Source organism: Mesoplodon mirus, assembly GCF_964341445.2.
Source record: "Mesoplodon mirus genome assembly, chromosome: 3".
NCBI lineage: Eukaryota > Metazoa > Chordata > Mammalia > Artiodactyla > Ziphiidae > Mesoplodon > Mesoplodon mirus.
Window position 1 is genome coordinate 14,846,745 of NC_138978.1, and position 14,491 is coordinate 14,861,235.

The 14,491-nt window shown below is 49.3% G+C and overlaps 1 pseudogene across 1 annotated transcript in view; it reads left to right on the forward strand.

Moving 5' to 3' along the window:
- The window catches only part of LOC309801354 (forkhead-associated domain-containing protein 1-like), a 129,340-nt pseudogene that overhangs the window by 68,916 nt on the left and 45,933 nt on the right, over positions 1-14,491 (forward strand). The window contains exons 10-13 of the transcript in view: positions 1,235-1,342; positions 4,306-4,389; positions 5,420-5,572; positions 6,425-6,620. The product of the transcript in view is annotated as a forkhead-associated domain-containing protein 1-like (transcript). The remainder of the gene's footprint in view (positions 1-1,234; positions 1,343-4,305; positions 4,390-5,419; positions 5,573-6,424; positions 6,621-14,491) is intronic.

Consider the following 14,491-nt stretch of genomic DNA (forward strand, 5'->3'; position numbering starts at 1 on the left):
TTGTCACAGTACAGCTTGCATGTGAGAGGGGTTGGAGGACAGGCGTGAGACCCCCGAGTGTGAGAGAGGGAGCAGGGCGGCCACCGAAGGTGACTCTGAGGCTTGGGGCTGGGAACGGGGGCTGTTCATGCAGCACACAAACAGGGGCAGAGTCCAAGGCTGGACTTGGCTTTTGCAGCACATGAAAAAGTCTGCTGACCTAGAAGTCAGAGCATGTTTAGACCTGGGAGAAAACTAAGGCCCAGAGAGCTTAGATGACTTTTCCAAGGTAACGGAGCTGGGTAGAGGCTCTTCCACTGGACCACACTACTCAGAAGAAAGCTCTTAAGGGCTTTTCTGGGTCTTTTATTACATCCCTGTGATCCCCCTCTTCAGATCCCTAAAAAAAGAGCCTGTGAATTTGTTTCAGCACAAACACTTTCCATTTATTTACGAGAGTTTGCCTCATTTCCTGTTAGTGCTAGGGCCCAGGGCTCAGCAGGTGCATCCAAGAATTGAGCAGCTGCGAGGCCTACACTGGCCAGCCAAGGGTAGCGTGGAGCACTCCCAAGCTTACTGTGCGTTGACTGTTACCCAAGCAAGGGGGGAAAAGTAGGCAAGCTTCTCCACTTTAAATGCCTTCATTTGCAGGCTGCAATTCTTAATAGACATTGCTTTAGCAAGCCTCCAGAGAGGTTACCACCAGTGAGTGTGCTCAAAGTGGTAACGACAAACAGTTATGATAAGAAACCCAATCATAACATTTCCAAGTACCCATCACGAGTTAGTAGAACGAGACTGTACGGCGGACATTGCCGTCCCCCTTTCATAGGTCACAACAGTACTTAACACACTCACAGAGCCCTTAAGCACTATTCCGAACATTGAATCCCCACAAGAACTCTATGCAGTGATACTAGTATCATCATCCCCATTGGACAGATGAGGACACTGAGTCCCGGAGCAGTGAAATAACTTTCCGAGTGTCGTACGGCTTGTTAGGGACCGAGCTGGGATGGGAGTGTGCGGTAGAACATAGTTGAGCCCCGGGTGCAGAGCTCATCCCTTTCCCGTAGGGGACAACTCCCTGTGAGTTTGCCTCCACCCTGTGCATGCCTGTGACCCCTGCTGCTGGGCTGCAGCTATCCCTACCCCTCAGGGACTCCCCCACTGCCATTAGCCCCCCCAGAAGAGTTTCCCCAGAGGGCATGATGATCACATTAGCAGCAAGCCCTCGGTTTCATCATCCTTTCAGGTGGAAGAGAAGCTTCGGGAGGATTCCAGAAGGAAATTGCTTCAGCTGCAAGAAATGAGGAACAGAGAAAACCTCATTAAAGCCAATTTGGAAAGGGCAGTAGGTCAGGTAGGCGTGCTGCAGAGCCCCTTCACGGGCCCGTGCTTTCCAAGGAATCCCGCGGCCGGCAGGGATGAATGAGGAGGAAGACGGCCTAGCTTAGTTCACCTGCTTATCTCAGGGCAGGGCTTTGTGCGGCTTCCGCGTCCCCGTGGATTTCACTAAAGAGGCTTTTCCTTCTGGGAAGCTGCCCACTCCAGTGTTTGCTGTTGCCTGAGACCCTGACCAAGCAGCCAGTCCCAGCTCAAAGCCCACCCCAGTGAACCAGCTGTGCGGTTCCCTCTTGGGAAGGGTTTGAGCTCTTGACCCCGGTGGTGTTTCTAGCACTTTCACCTTCACATTTTTTTTTTTTTTTCTTTTTGCGGTATGCGGGCCTCTCACTGCTGTGGCCTCTCCCGTTGCGGAGCACAGGCTCCGGACGCGCAGGCTCAGCGGCCATGGCTCACGGGCCCAGCCGCTCCACAGCATATGGGATCCTCCCAGACCGGGGCACGAACCCGTATCCCCTGCATCGGCAGGCGGACTCTAAACCACTGCGCCACCAGGGAGGCCCTCACCTTCACATTTTTTGTCCTGACATTTACAGCCATCTTTCTTCCTCTGGGCCCCCAAACAGATGCTACAGTCAGTGTCCCCAGGGAAATGCCACATTTCTGTTTGTTTGTTTATTTGTTTGTTTGTTTTGTTTGGTCGAACCGTGTGGCTTGCAGGATCTTAGTTCCCCGACCAGTGATGGAACCTGTGCCCCCTGCAGTGGCTGCGTGGAGTCTTAACCACTGGAGCGCCAGGGAAGTCCTGCCACTTTTCTTAATAAAGTAAAACCCAGAATACCACAGCTTATGCCAGGTGGAGGTGGGCAGGGTGGGGAGAAGGCCATTTCCCAGGTCTCTGACCCAAGATGGCCCAGTGGCCCTTCCTCTGACACGTGGCACAGACATGAGGGCCAGAACATGCAAACGAGCCTTCACCAAAGGCTAAGGGAGAGCAAACGAGAACCCAAGACGGGGCACTGGCCCTCCACAACACAGCCCACCGAGGGCAGCCCATCTTGGAACCCCTCCACAAGGCATCCTCTCCTGGCAGCCACGGCTCCAGGGGGACCAAGAACATTTTACGTGTATGTGTTTGTGCTTTTCTTTTTCTGGGAGAGTGAGTCCACCTTGTCACTCATTGGATGCTCAGAAGGATCTGTAAACCACCAAAAAAGGTTAAGAACCACGATCCTTAAAGGAGCTCTCCGTCCCACCCAGCCCAGCTCCCAAAGCCCTTGCGTTTGGTAGCATCCAAGCCTGAACCATCAGTGTGACCGGAATTTGTCCCACGCGCTGAACTTCAGAGGCACCCACAAGTTAAATGACGATGCTGACCCTCAGGCAGGTTTGAAAGCCTCTTCAACCAACTTCCACACCATCACCCCCGGTGTCCTTTCTCCTGCAGGGTGCCGACCCCTTAGCAAGGCAGAGAGCCCGCCAGCCTGGGCTTCCCTCCGTGGACCTGGGCTACCCCTCACCTTGCTGGCACTCTGCACCCACGGCGCACACCCGCTTTGAGGGCATGATCTGCGCCACTTGCCGAGCGCCTGGTCGTGGCTCTGGCCAGGGGTCATCCAGGAAGACCCTCAGAGACCCTGAGATTCCTCCAGGTCTAGACTCGAGAGAGAAAGGATGAACGAGGCTTCTCTGAGCTGCCTGTGCCTTCCTGCTTCACCCCCTTGTCTCCACAGCCCGCTCCCGGCCTGAGGTCCTGCCCTTCCCCAGGCCAGTGACCACAGGACTCAGCCCATCGTCCAGCAGGACCTGTCCCTCCCCACCCCCACCCCCCACCAAGCAGTCCTGTAGGGCGCCTCTGGTGATAACGCGGGCCATTGCCCACAGGGCCCTCTCTACATAACCTCTTCCTCGGGCGAGCTAGGACCCTCCCTTGGCCATGAAACCCGCAGACGACCCAGAGTCCCTCCAATCACCCGGCTGACTTCCGGCAGGATGACTGCAGAGGTGTCCTTAGGAGAGTCATAATTCCTCTACTTGGCTTCCCAGAGCTCCCTGGTGTGCAGCAGACTCCTGTGTCTTAGGACCTGTTGACGTTCTCATTGATTCCGTGGCCCTTGTGGTCCTTCAGGGCTCTGTTTTAGAGCCTTTCATGACCACATTTTGCCAGTGAGCCAAAAACCCAGGCCAAGGGCCATCACGTTGGGAAATTTCCAGAGAAACTTGGGCTTCTTTGCCGTTCAAGTCTCATAAGCCTGGGGCATCTTGAACTCGTCATTCTAGAAGCCCTGATTTAATTTAACTGCATTGTTTCATCCTCCGTAATATGAAGACACCAGCATCAGGGAGGCACTCAGTAAAAACTGGCTGAACTGAAGGAGAGGACTTTGAACATCTGACTTGACAGGTGTTTCTGTTATAAGCATTCGATGAACGTTTATTGAGTGCCTGCTGTGTGCCAGGCACTGCACCAGGCTCCGGGGACCTGGAGAGGAATACAGGAGACGTCATCTTCAGGACACAAGGTCTAAGGCACAAAACGGCAGCAGGCAGCTCCTCCTCCTCTCCCCAGGCGCCCTTGCTGATGACACGAGTTACCCGGGCTGACAGCCTCAATGTTTATCTCACAGCCTGGTGCCAACGTAGCAATTATGGAAGAGCGCTCCTGGCCCTGGACTTCCCACTGGATAATTGGCAGCAAGTGGCTCTTCCGAGAGCCCGAGACGTGTGTGTGCTGACCGTGTGCGTCGGCTAGGTTAGGCGGGCACACCTGAAAAGTCATTAAAACCTGCTGTCCCCCTCTCTTGTGTGGGCACTGCCCCTTCCGGTGAGAGGTGAAGGTGTTAATTACCCATAACGAGCACTAAAGGCGTGCAGAGCCTTCTCACCGATTTCTCCCAGACCCAGCGATGGGGGCGCCTCCCCCAGCCTTGCAGCTGCAGCTGCGCCCCTCACCTCATCCCCTTCCCTTTCTTTGTGCTGCAGCTGGAGCCTTTCAGAGGTCAGGTCCTCAAGGCCACCTGCGGATGCGTGAAACCGTTCCAGGACAAACCCGTCTCCAATCAGCAGGCTCGTCTCTCTTCCCCACTTTCTCCTTCAGGGACCCGGGGCTCCAGACACTGGGAGCATATGTTCCTGTTTTTTGTTGGTGGCACATATTTTTCACACGGTTGCTACACCATAAAGATTTGTTTTGATTTTCTGGGATTTCCTGGCTTTTAAAGTAAAAGCCAGTTAAACTCCCTTGCAGTGTTTCTGTGAAAATCAAATTAAACCACCCAGGACTGTGTCTGGTCGGCAGACCCGCACGGTGAACCTCCGTTAGCCCCGCGAGGAAAGGGGCAGCCTCAGCACGGACGGTGCGTCCTCGCTCGCTCGTTCCTCCTGAAGTGGCAGATGGCAGTGAGGGTGGGCCTCTGGCTGTAACGATGCCTTATTATCCTTCCGTTTATCCTCTCCAATCCTGGGTGTCAGCGCGCGGGTCACAAGATCGCACCACGGGCTTCTCTCGGACGGCCTCCTTTTTAGGAGCCCACAGCATCAGGCTCAGCGTGATGAATCCCTCCCAGAATGCAGAAGAATCTAGAACACACTCGTGGCCACATGACAGCCTTTGGCTCTTAAAACACCATCTCTGATCCTGGGAAACATGCCCCGGTGACAGAGCCAATATCCACCCTCCAGAGCCATCCCCAAAACACGCCAGGACCTCCCTCCTCCGAGCTTAAGCTGAAGCCCTCCAGGTCCCCTCCCCTAGAGCCACCCTGCATTTTAATTTATTGATTTATTTATTTTTGCTGGGTTGGGTCTTCGTTTCTGTGCGAGGGCTTTCTCCACTTGCGGCGAGCAGGGGCCACCCTTCATCGCGGTGCGCGGGCCTCTCACTATGGCGGCCTCTCTTGTTGCGGAGCACAGGCTCCAACACGCAGGCTCAGTAGCTGTGGCTCACAGGCCCAGTTGCTCCGCGGCATGTGGGATCTTCCCAGGCCAGGGCTTGAACCCGCGTCCCCTGCATCGGCAGGCAGACTCCCAACCACCGCGCCACCAGGGAAGCCCCACCCTGCATTTTAAATCTTTTTTTTTTTCTTTTTCTCACCAGTTACTAGAGAAGATCACCAGGGTCATAGAGGACAATATCAACGTTTGGCAGCAAAAGCGGACCCTGCAGAAGGAGACCCAGCTCAGCAGCTGCAAACAGGAGGAAATCACCCAGAACATCAAGAAGCTGAAGACATCCTTAGACAGTTGCCAGGTGCCCCCTTCTCCATTCCTCAAATGTCCCCTGTGTCTCATTTTTGTGCTCCTTGTTCAGGAAATTGTCCAGCTCTGCTTTTAGTCCACCTTTTCTCTTGTTGGAGAAATCTGTTTGAGATCAGAAAACAAAGGACCTCCAGAAATGCCTCCCAGGTGAACTTGGTGTGGCCAAGGAGAAGCTGCCCGACACACTCCAAGTACTGCCTTTGGGAGGCCCCAGACCCCGGGGAAAATAAAACAGCCCCGTGTTATTTCCAGAGAAACCAAAGAAACATTCTGCTCTTTATTTGCAGTTTTCTTTTCTGTCCCAGCGGTGGAAGGCTGCTCTTACCCTTATTGGACCAGAGGGTCTGGCAGAGCCCCCACTTCATGGCCCCCACGCAGGGATCCAGCTTATCACATCAGGCAGCTGCTTCTGCTTTCTCTGGAAATATGCAGCTACTATTTGGGGAGTCTGGGCAAATGTTGGCTTGTCAGCACTCTTTCAAATCAGGAAACCGCACTTTATGACCAGCTTGTGTGTTGATCTCAGCAGGAATTCCGTAGCCAAACTTGCTTCCCCTTTCAGCCAAATCGTCCTTGGCAGTTTGACTTTGGAATTGCCTATACCTAGACAAAGGGTCTCTTTGACCATCCAGAGTCCCAATTAGAGTGGACATGAAATAAAAGCTGCCTCCTTCCTTCCGCCCCCCAAAAAAGGGAAGTAGAACTGGGCCGTCACAGGGCGGCCAACATACGGCTCTGCCTGCTTCACAGGCACGTCAAGAACACTGCTCTGTGCAGGTCACAACCGTCAGGTGCTATTTCTGGCGATGGTGCCCGGGCTCCTCACGACCTCATCTCTTTCCAGGCGTGCATGACAATGTCTTGCTCTAGCAATGACCTGAAGAAGGAGGTCGACCTCCTGCAGCACCTGCAGGTGAGCCCACCTGTCTCAGGGCTCCAGAAGGTGGCGCTGGACATCTTGCGCCTGTCACTGTCCTGGCTGGAGGAAACGGAGCATCTCCTCCACGAGGTGGGGATCCAGTTCTCCAGCTCCGACAAAGGTGATTGAAACTCTTTTCTCACATAGTTACATGACTGAAATATTGCATTGAATCTGATCACGATGGGACATCTGTTGAGGGAGGATTCTTAGATATGTGGCCAAGTGTTCCCTTCTCCAGACTTCACTTTGCTTCACCACTTGAGAAGCAGCGTTCCTGAAAAAAGTACACAAGTGAGACGTGATTACTGGAGAAAAATGAGACGTGACAGAGGCAAAAGGAAAAATCGAAATTATGCTAAATCTTCTCTCTCAGAAGTAACCATATATATACATATATAGAGTAGAGACATTTTTTAGAGCAGTTTTATGTTCATGGCAAAATTGAGAGGATGATACAGAGATTTCCCAGGTACCCCCTGTCCCCACTCATACACAGCCTCCTCCATTTATCAGCATCAGCACCAGAGAGGTACAGTTGTTAGAACTGATGAACCTACATTGACACATCCTAATCACCCAAAGTCCATGGTTTACATTAGGGTTCACTCTTTTTTTTAATTTTAATTTTATTGGAGTGTAGTTGATTTACAATGCTGTGTAGGGGTCACTCTTGGTGTTGTACATCCTATGGGTTTGGGCTTGGACAAATGTGTGATGACATGTATCCACCATTATAATATCATACAGAATCGTTTCACTGCCCTGGCCTTTCTCACCTTCTGAGATGGCCCACGCCCTGTCTGTGGAGTGTGTTTCTCTCTAAATAAGTCCACGTCTTACCTATCACTTTGTCTCTCACTGAATTCTTTCTGCGATGAAACATCAACAACCTGAGCTTCATTAAGTCCTGAAACCAGCAGGTCCACCAATAATGAGGCCAACCCCGGGGAGGACCCAGAGGCCCTGTAAATCATGATGCTCCACCGGGAAGATGGTCCAGTCCTGAAGGTGCCTTTGATCCCAAATCTACTGCCATAAGCAGAAGCCAGGGAGCATGGTGGGGGATGTGGTTCAGATCAGGCCATCTCTGAGCAGATTGGTGGATTCTGTGCACAAAGCCCTGGTATTAGGTCAACTCGATTTATGAGTTTCACTTCTCAGGTCACTCTGTAACTACATAGTAACAGAAAGTACAGAGAATTCATTAAAAGCCACCTGTGGAGTCCATAGAGGGGAAGTGGGGTGGGTGAAGTTACAGATCAGGGACGTGGTAATAAAGCAAAATGATGATAACCCATAAACCAGAATATCTAGAAACTGATATTCTAGAAATTGAGGAAAGTAAAGCTACAAGTTTAACAAAATAAAAAGAAGCAAAGGAGAAGCCAACTTCAAAGCCAGCCTATGCAATTCCTCCAGGGCAGCGCACGTTTGTCTGATTGAAGCCTGGCCCTGCTGTTCTTCAGTGCCTTCCTATTAGTGCCTTAAGTAATCAACATCTCCAGTAATCCCTCTGCAGTGTTCAGGAATTCAACTCGTCATGGGGAAACCTGTGGTTTGAGGACTTACGTTTTTAAGAAAACTTCTTTTCTTTTCAAAACTGGACATTTTTATTCCAAATAAAAGAACCTATCCAAAAAAAAGAATAGTTTCACTGCCCTGAAAATCCTCTGTGCTCCCTCCCAGCCCCCCCGCAGCCCCTGGCAAACACAGATCTTTTTACCATCGCCATAGTTTTTGCCTTTTCCAGGATATCATGTAGTTGGAATCATACAACTTTTCAGATTAGTTTCTTTTATTTAGTAATATGCATTTTCGTTTCCTCCAAGTCTTTTCATGGCTTGATAGCTCTTTTTTATTTTTTTAAGTGCCAAATAATATTCCATTATCCATTCACCTACTGAAGGACATCCTGGTAGCTTCCAAGTTTTGGCAGTTATGAATAAAGCTGCCATAAACGTCCACGTGCAGCGTTTTGTGTGGACATGTTTTCAACTCCTTTGAGTAAATACCAAGGGCGCGGTTGCTGAATCGTGTGGTTAGAGTACATTTAGGGTTTTTTTTTAATTAATTTATTTTATTTTATTTATTTTTGGCTGCGTTGGGTCTTCATTGCTGCGCACGGCCTTTCTCTAGTTGCCGCAAGCGGGGGCTACTCTTCCTTGTGGTGCACGGGCTTCTCATTGCAGTGGCTTCTCTTGTTGCATTGCATGGGCTCTAGGCGCGCAGGCTTCAGTAGTTGTGGCACGCGGGCTCAGTAGTTGTGGCTCACGGGCTCTAGAGCGCAGGCTCAGTAGTTGTGGCACACGGGATTAGTTGCTCCGCGGCATGTGGGATCTTCCCAGACCAGGGCTTGAACCTGTGTCCCTTGCATTGGCAGGCGGATTCTTAACCACTACACCACCAGGGAAGTCCGTAGAGTACGTTTAGTTTTTAAGAAAACCACAAAACTCTTTTCCAAAGTGGCTGTTTTGCGTTCCCGCCAACAATGAATGACAGTTCCTGTTGCTTCACATCCTCGCTAGCATTTGGTATCGTCACTACTATCATATTTTGTGTGGAACTTCCAGGGCATTTTCCCATGGAAAGAGCTGTGTGATTCTAGGCAAGTTACTTCCCCTCTCTGTGCCTGTTTCTTTACCTGTAAAATGGGGATAATAGGGAATACTCACCCCTTAGGATTGTTGTGAGGATTAAAATGCATTGATATATGTAAAGTACTTAGAATAGTACCTGGCATAAAATAGGCCCTACCTATATACATGTATTGATTTTTTAACTTTACAAAAGAATAATGTCATATTATATCCAATTTCCTTTAGTTTCGTTCCTAACAGTACATCAGGAACACCCTCCCATGTCAATACACACAGGTCTACATCATCGCTGTCACTGATGGCAAGGAATCCCATTCTGTAGGATGTACCATAATTTATTTAGCCAGTCCTCTATCATGGGCATTTAAGTTGCTTCCAGTTTTTCACACTTAATAGATGAGGCTGACATAAATATTATTCACACATACCTGTTCATCTTATCTTTATCATCCTAGATGTGGAAGGATATGAACCACTTTCATTCAACAAAGATTTATCGCAGGCCTCCTAGATACAAGGCACAGTGCAGGATGGAGATATAATGGGGTCAGAAACAGGTAGAATCCAGGTTATGTTGTATATGGATGTTGGCTGTAAAATTCTTCCCTCTTCGCTGTACATTTGAAATCTTTCATAATAAAATATTGGGGAACTAACAGGCACTCTCCCTGCGCTTGTAGATCTTAGGGTCTCAGGGAGGAATAGGGTGGGGCATTAACTGAAAAATCACTCACATGTAAAACTTTAATCATGACAGTTGCTTTGAAGGAGAAGTGCAGGGCTCTGACCTGGTCAGGGATGGCAGGGCACCTGCAGGATGCATAGGAGTTATTTGCCAAAGAGGGGAAGGGAGGGCATTCTGGGTGGAGGGAGCAGTGTGGTGGGATCGCAGGAAGCATGGAGAACTCAAGGGGCTAAAAGAAATGGAGGTTGAGGGCAGGGACTGGTGAAGGAGGTCCGCAGGGGCTGTATCATGGTGTGGCCAGGGGCTTGCAGAGCCCTGGTAAGAAGCTCTGCTTTAACCTGAGAGCAGAGAGAAGCCCACAAAAGGTTTTAAGTAAGGAACTGATGGAACAGGCTTGCATTTGGAGACAGTCATCTTGGCCATGAGTGGAAAATGTACAGGAAGGTGGCCAGCACAGAACCCCAGGAGAGCAGTTAGGAGGCTGTCACAAGACACGATGGTGGCCCTCACTGTGGCAATGGAGGGGACGGAGCAAGAGAGAAGATTCCAGGGGCATTTAAGAGATGAATCAACAGGCCTCGGTGATGGAGTTAGATATGGCTAGAAGGGAAGTGATGGAGAGACAGGGGGCTACAGATCTCCAGGTTTCTGGCTTGTGTTAAAAGTACAGATGTGGTTCCTTCACTAAAGTCCAGAGTAAGGAATGCCACAGGAGGACCAGGTTTGAGGGGGAAGATGAGTGTGAGGTGCCTGTAGGCATCCAAAGTGAGGTGTCAAGGACGCAGCTGTCACCCTGGATATCCAACCGTATCAGTGATGTGGCCCCAGAACCCAGAAGAACATGTGCCACATAGCGGGTGCTTAGTCAGATGGGATGGATGGACGGGTGGATGGATGGATGGTGATTAAAGCCATACGTGTGAATGGTATCACTAGGAAGAAAGTATTGCATGAGAAGGGAGAGCCCAGGGCCACACCTGGGAAACTCCAACATTTATCGTTGATCCTTCTTGCTAAAGCGCTCTCCAGAGAGGCTGCACAAACTTGACATTCTTACAATAATGAATGAGAATAGAGGAGTGATTTTCAACTCTGGTGATTAAGCAACCCCAGCCAGGATATGTCTAAGGTAATCCAGAAGGTGGTGTGAATTTCTTTTAAACGTCTTTAAAAAGAAAGGCAAAATCAAGATTAACTTTTCTGTACGTGCCTGCCCCTCACAGATAGCATAGAGAAGAGGGGCACCGCATTTCTCCCGGCAACCCAGCCCCTCCCCAACCCCTGTATAACTGTCGTTGTAATCATGGCAGAGTCTGAGTCTGCGTGAAACCAGGAGAAATGTGGCCCACAGTTCTAGCTGTTCTTCAAAATCAGAACTAAAACAAGGAAAGACCACGATCTCTATCCTAGTAATAGCGGGGCCAAGCAATGTGTGCACTGTCCCCTCCCCAGGCTTCAGGAGTCACTGAAGCCTCTGTCTCTAAATCTAGTCATACATTACCGTAAAGAAACATGGGTTGCAAAATTAAGCCATCAGGGGCTTCCCTGGTGGCACAGTGGTTGAGAGTCCGCCTGCCAATGCAGGGGACACGGGTTCGTGCCCCGGTCCGGGAAGATCCCACATGCCGTGGAGCGGCTGGACCCGTGAGCCATGGCTGCTGAGCCTGTGCATCCGGAGCCTGTGCTCCGCAACGGGAGAGGCCACAACAGTGAGAGGCCCACGTACCGCAAAAATAAAAAAAAGAAAAAAGAAACTGGCTCAAAAACTTTTTATGTGTTAGTCCACCATGATAAGTGATTCAAGGTACTTCCCATTACTGAGGCCAGCAGGGGATCCCCCAGTCACTCATCACCATACACAAACAGTCCTAAGAGCCTTCTGTGTTCACAGTTCCTAAGAGGAGGGTAGGAGCCATGGTTGGTTTAACTCCTCCTGAGTACTTGTCACTGTGTTAGTTGTTTTACATGTACTGTGTACTTTCATCTTCCAACAGCCCAATGAGCCAGGTACTATTGTTGTCTTTATTTTGCAAGTAAGGAAACTGAGTATCAATAACATTAAGAAACTTGCTCAAAGTCACACAGCTGGTACATGGTAGGGTCAGGACTCAAACTGAGGTCATTGTGATCCTGGCACTTGTGTTTTTTCTGTGACCCCACATGCGCTCCGAAGATCCAGAGGGGTACCAGGTACATGCCCAGTTCCTAGAGGACAGGTTCTGTCGTTAACTTGAACAGAGACAAACCTGAGAGTTTCATTCCCTGGAGTGAAAGATGTCAGATGCGCGCCGCGGGCCTCGCCCCAGCAAAGCCCCATTTGCATTAGAGCGAATAAGTCTGAGTTCAGGCTTTGGAGACCAGCTGCTAAGGTGTGACTCTCCAGTGTGCACTTACTCATTGTGCGAGCAGGTCTCGACTTCTGTGTGCCTCTGTTTACTTGGTTATAAAATGGGGTTAGGGTCTCACCAGGTAGTTGTGAGGATTAAACGATGTGGTACCCAAATCATGGGGTCACACATAAGCCTTAGTAAACGGTAGCTGCCATCCGCATCAGCCTTGAATACTTGTTGATTGAATGTGAACTAAATGTGGATGGCAAGCAGATGGGTATGCGGACAGGCAGGGCAGCTTGATTTACTCACGCCGAGGTGCCTTTACCTGTGACCCCTCCCGCATCTCTATTTGACAGCTAGTCAGATTTTCTTAGCCGTGAGCACTCAGTTCTCTTCCCAGGCCTTCTTCCTCGGCTCTTGACAATTTGCTGCATTTCCTAGCTGCCGAGTGGTAAAGCTGGGACTCCATCCAGGTCCCTCTGACCTCAAAGCCCCTGCTCTGAACCACCATACTACCTGCCTTTTAAAATATTGTCCTAAGGGATAAAACGCACATAACGAGATAGGTCTGTAAAATCGTGGAATAAATCCCTCAGGGAAATCCAGGTTGAGTAACTATTGTTGAATCATGTCATGAGCAGCCCAGGAGATTGGGGTCACTACTAAAGATCTGATTGGTTAAGATATCACCTAACACCTGTCAGAATGGCCATCACCAAAAAGAACACAAATAACAAGTGTTGGCGAGGATATGGAGAAAAGGGAACCCTTGTACACTGTTGGTGGGAATGTAAATTGGTGTGGCCACTACGGAAAAGAGTTTGAAGGTTTCTCAAAACACTAAAAATAGAACTACCATATGATCCAGCAATTCCACTCCTGGGTATTTATTCCCCCAAAATGAAAAACACTAATTCAAAAAGATACATGCACCCCAATGTTCATAGCAGCATTATTTACGATAGCCAAGACATGAAAGCAACCTAAGTGCCCATCAACAGATGAGTGGATAAAGAAGATGCAGTAGGGAATTCCCTGGCGGTCCAGTGGATAGGAGTTTATGCTTTCACTGCTATGGCCCAGGTTCAGTCCCTGGTTGGGGAACTAAAATATAACCTTTAAAAATTGTGAATCACTATGTTGTACACCTGAAACACAATATTTTACATCGACTATATCTCAATTAAAAAATAAAAAAGCTGTGACCTAAAAAAAAAAAATCTGACTCGTGAAGGGTTACTGTGTGGTCCCACTGGAAGACAGGAAACAGCTAAGGAGGACCTTAAAAGTTAGCTCCCCTCTCGTCCTGCCTGGTTTCTCAGCTTCTTTTGATAAGGGAAAGAAAGGACTTTTTACATTTATCTTTGCAAGCTCAGTTGATTGTGTCTATTTCTGCAAGACTTTGTTGCAAATAAAAGGATTCCCTGCATACATGGAAAATCGCTCTTTCTCAGATATCCAAGATACGCAGTATTTTTATGTGAAAAAAATAGAAAGTTGTAATACAATATGCACAGTGTTCTCCCCTTTTATTTCTTTTTTTTTTTTCAAATGCCAATATCCGACTACAGGAGAAATCTGGAGGAAAAGACATAAAAGTGTTGAGAGTATTATCCCAGCATGATGAGACTGCGTGAGCCTTGACTTTCACTCAGTCGTTCAACAACTATTTATTGCAGCCCTACTGTGTGCCAGCCACTGAGGATACAGCGGGGGGACACTTTCCACTTTATGGGTTTCTGCCCGTTTGGATTTGTGTAACAGGCATGTGTAACTTTTGTAACCAGAACTATAATCAAGAATTGCTTCTTCTCCCAAAGAAGAAAATCCCTCTTTCCAACAGCCCAAGTCCGCATCACCCATCTCTGCCATCTCGGGATCCGCCCAGCGCCCCTCTCCTCACGCACCCTTCACATCAGCCAGCCCAGCCCTTCACTCTCCAGCCTCTAGTCTCTCTGAAAAGAGAATGACAGACCTAGGTCTGAATTCTGATCCTACTGCTTACCAGCTCCATAGCTTAACCTTGCTGAGCGTCTGTGTCTCACCTATAAATGCAAACACATTTCCTTGCTGGGCTGTTTGTAATGATCAGAAAATATCACGTGTTAAACTCCTAGCATGTTGCCTGGCACACGACAAGTGGTTAATACTGAATAGCTATTATTATAATATTATTCTCACTCTTCCAAGCTGGAAATTCTCAGCAAGTGGCATTGTCAGGGGTCAAGGGCCCAGGCACGAGCCTGTTCAGCTCCCCTCCTGTCTCTCTCCGCACCTATCTTTCCTCCTTTCCCTCCATCTTCCCTCACTACGTTCTCTTTCCAAATGCAGCTCTTCCCTCCCTGAGTCTCCCCTTCTCTCTCCCTCCCAGACC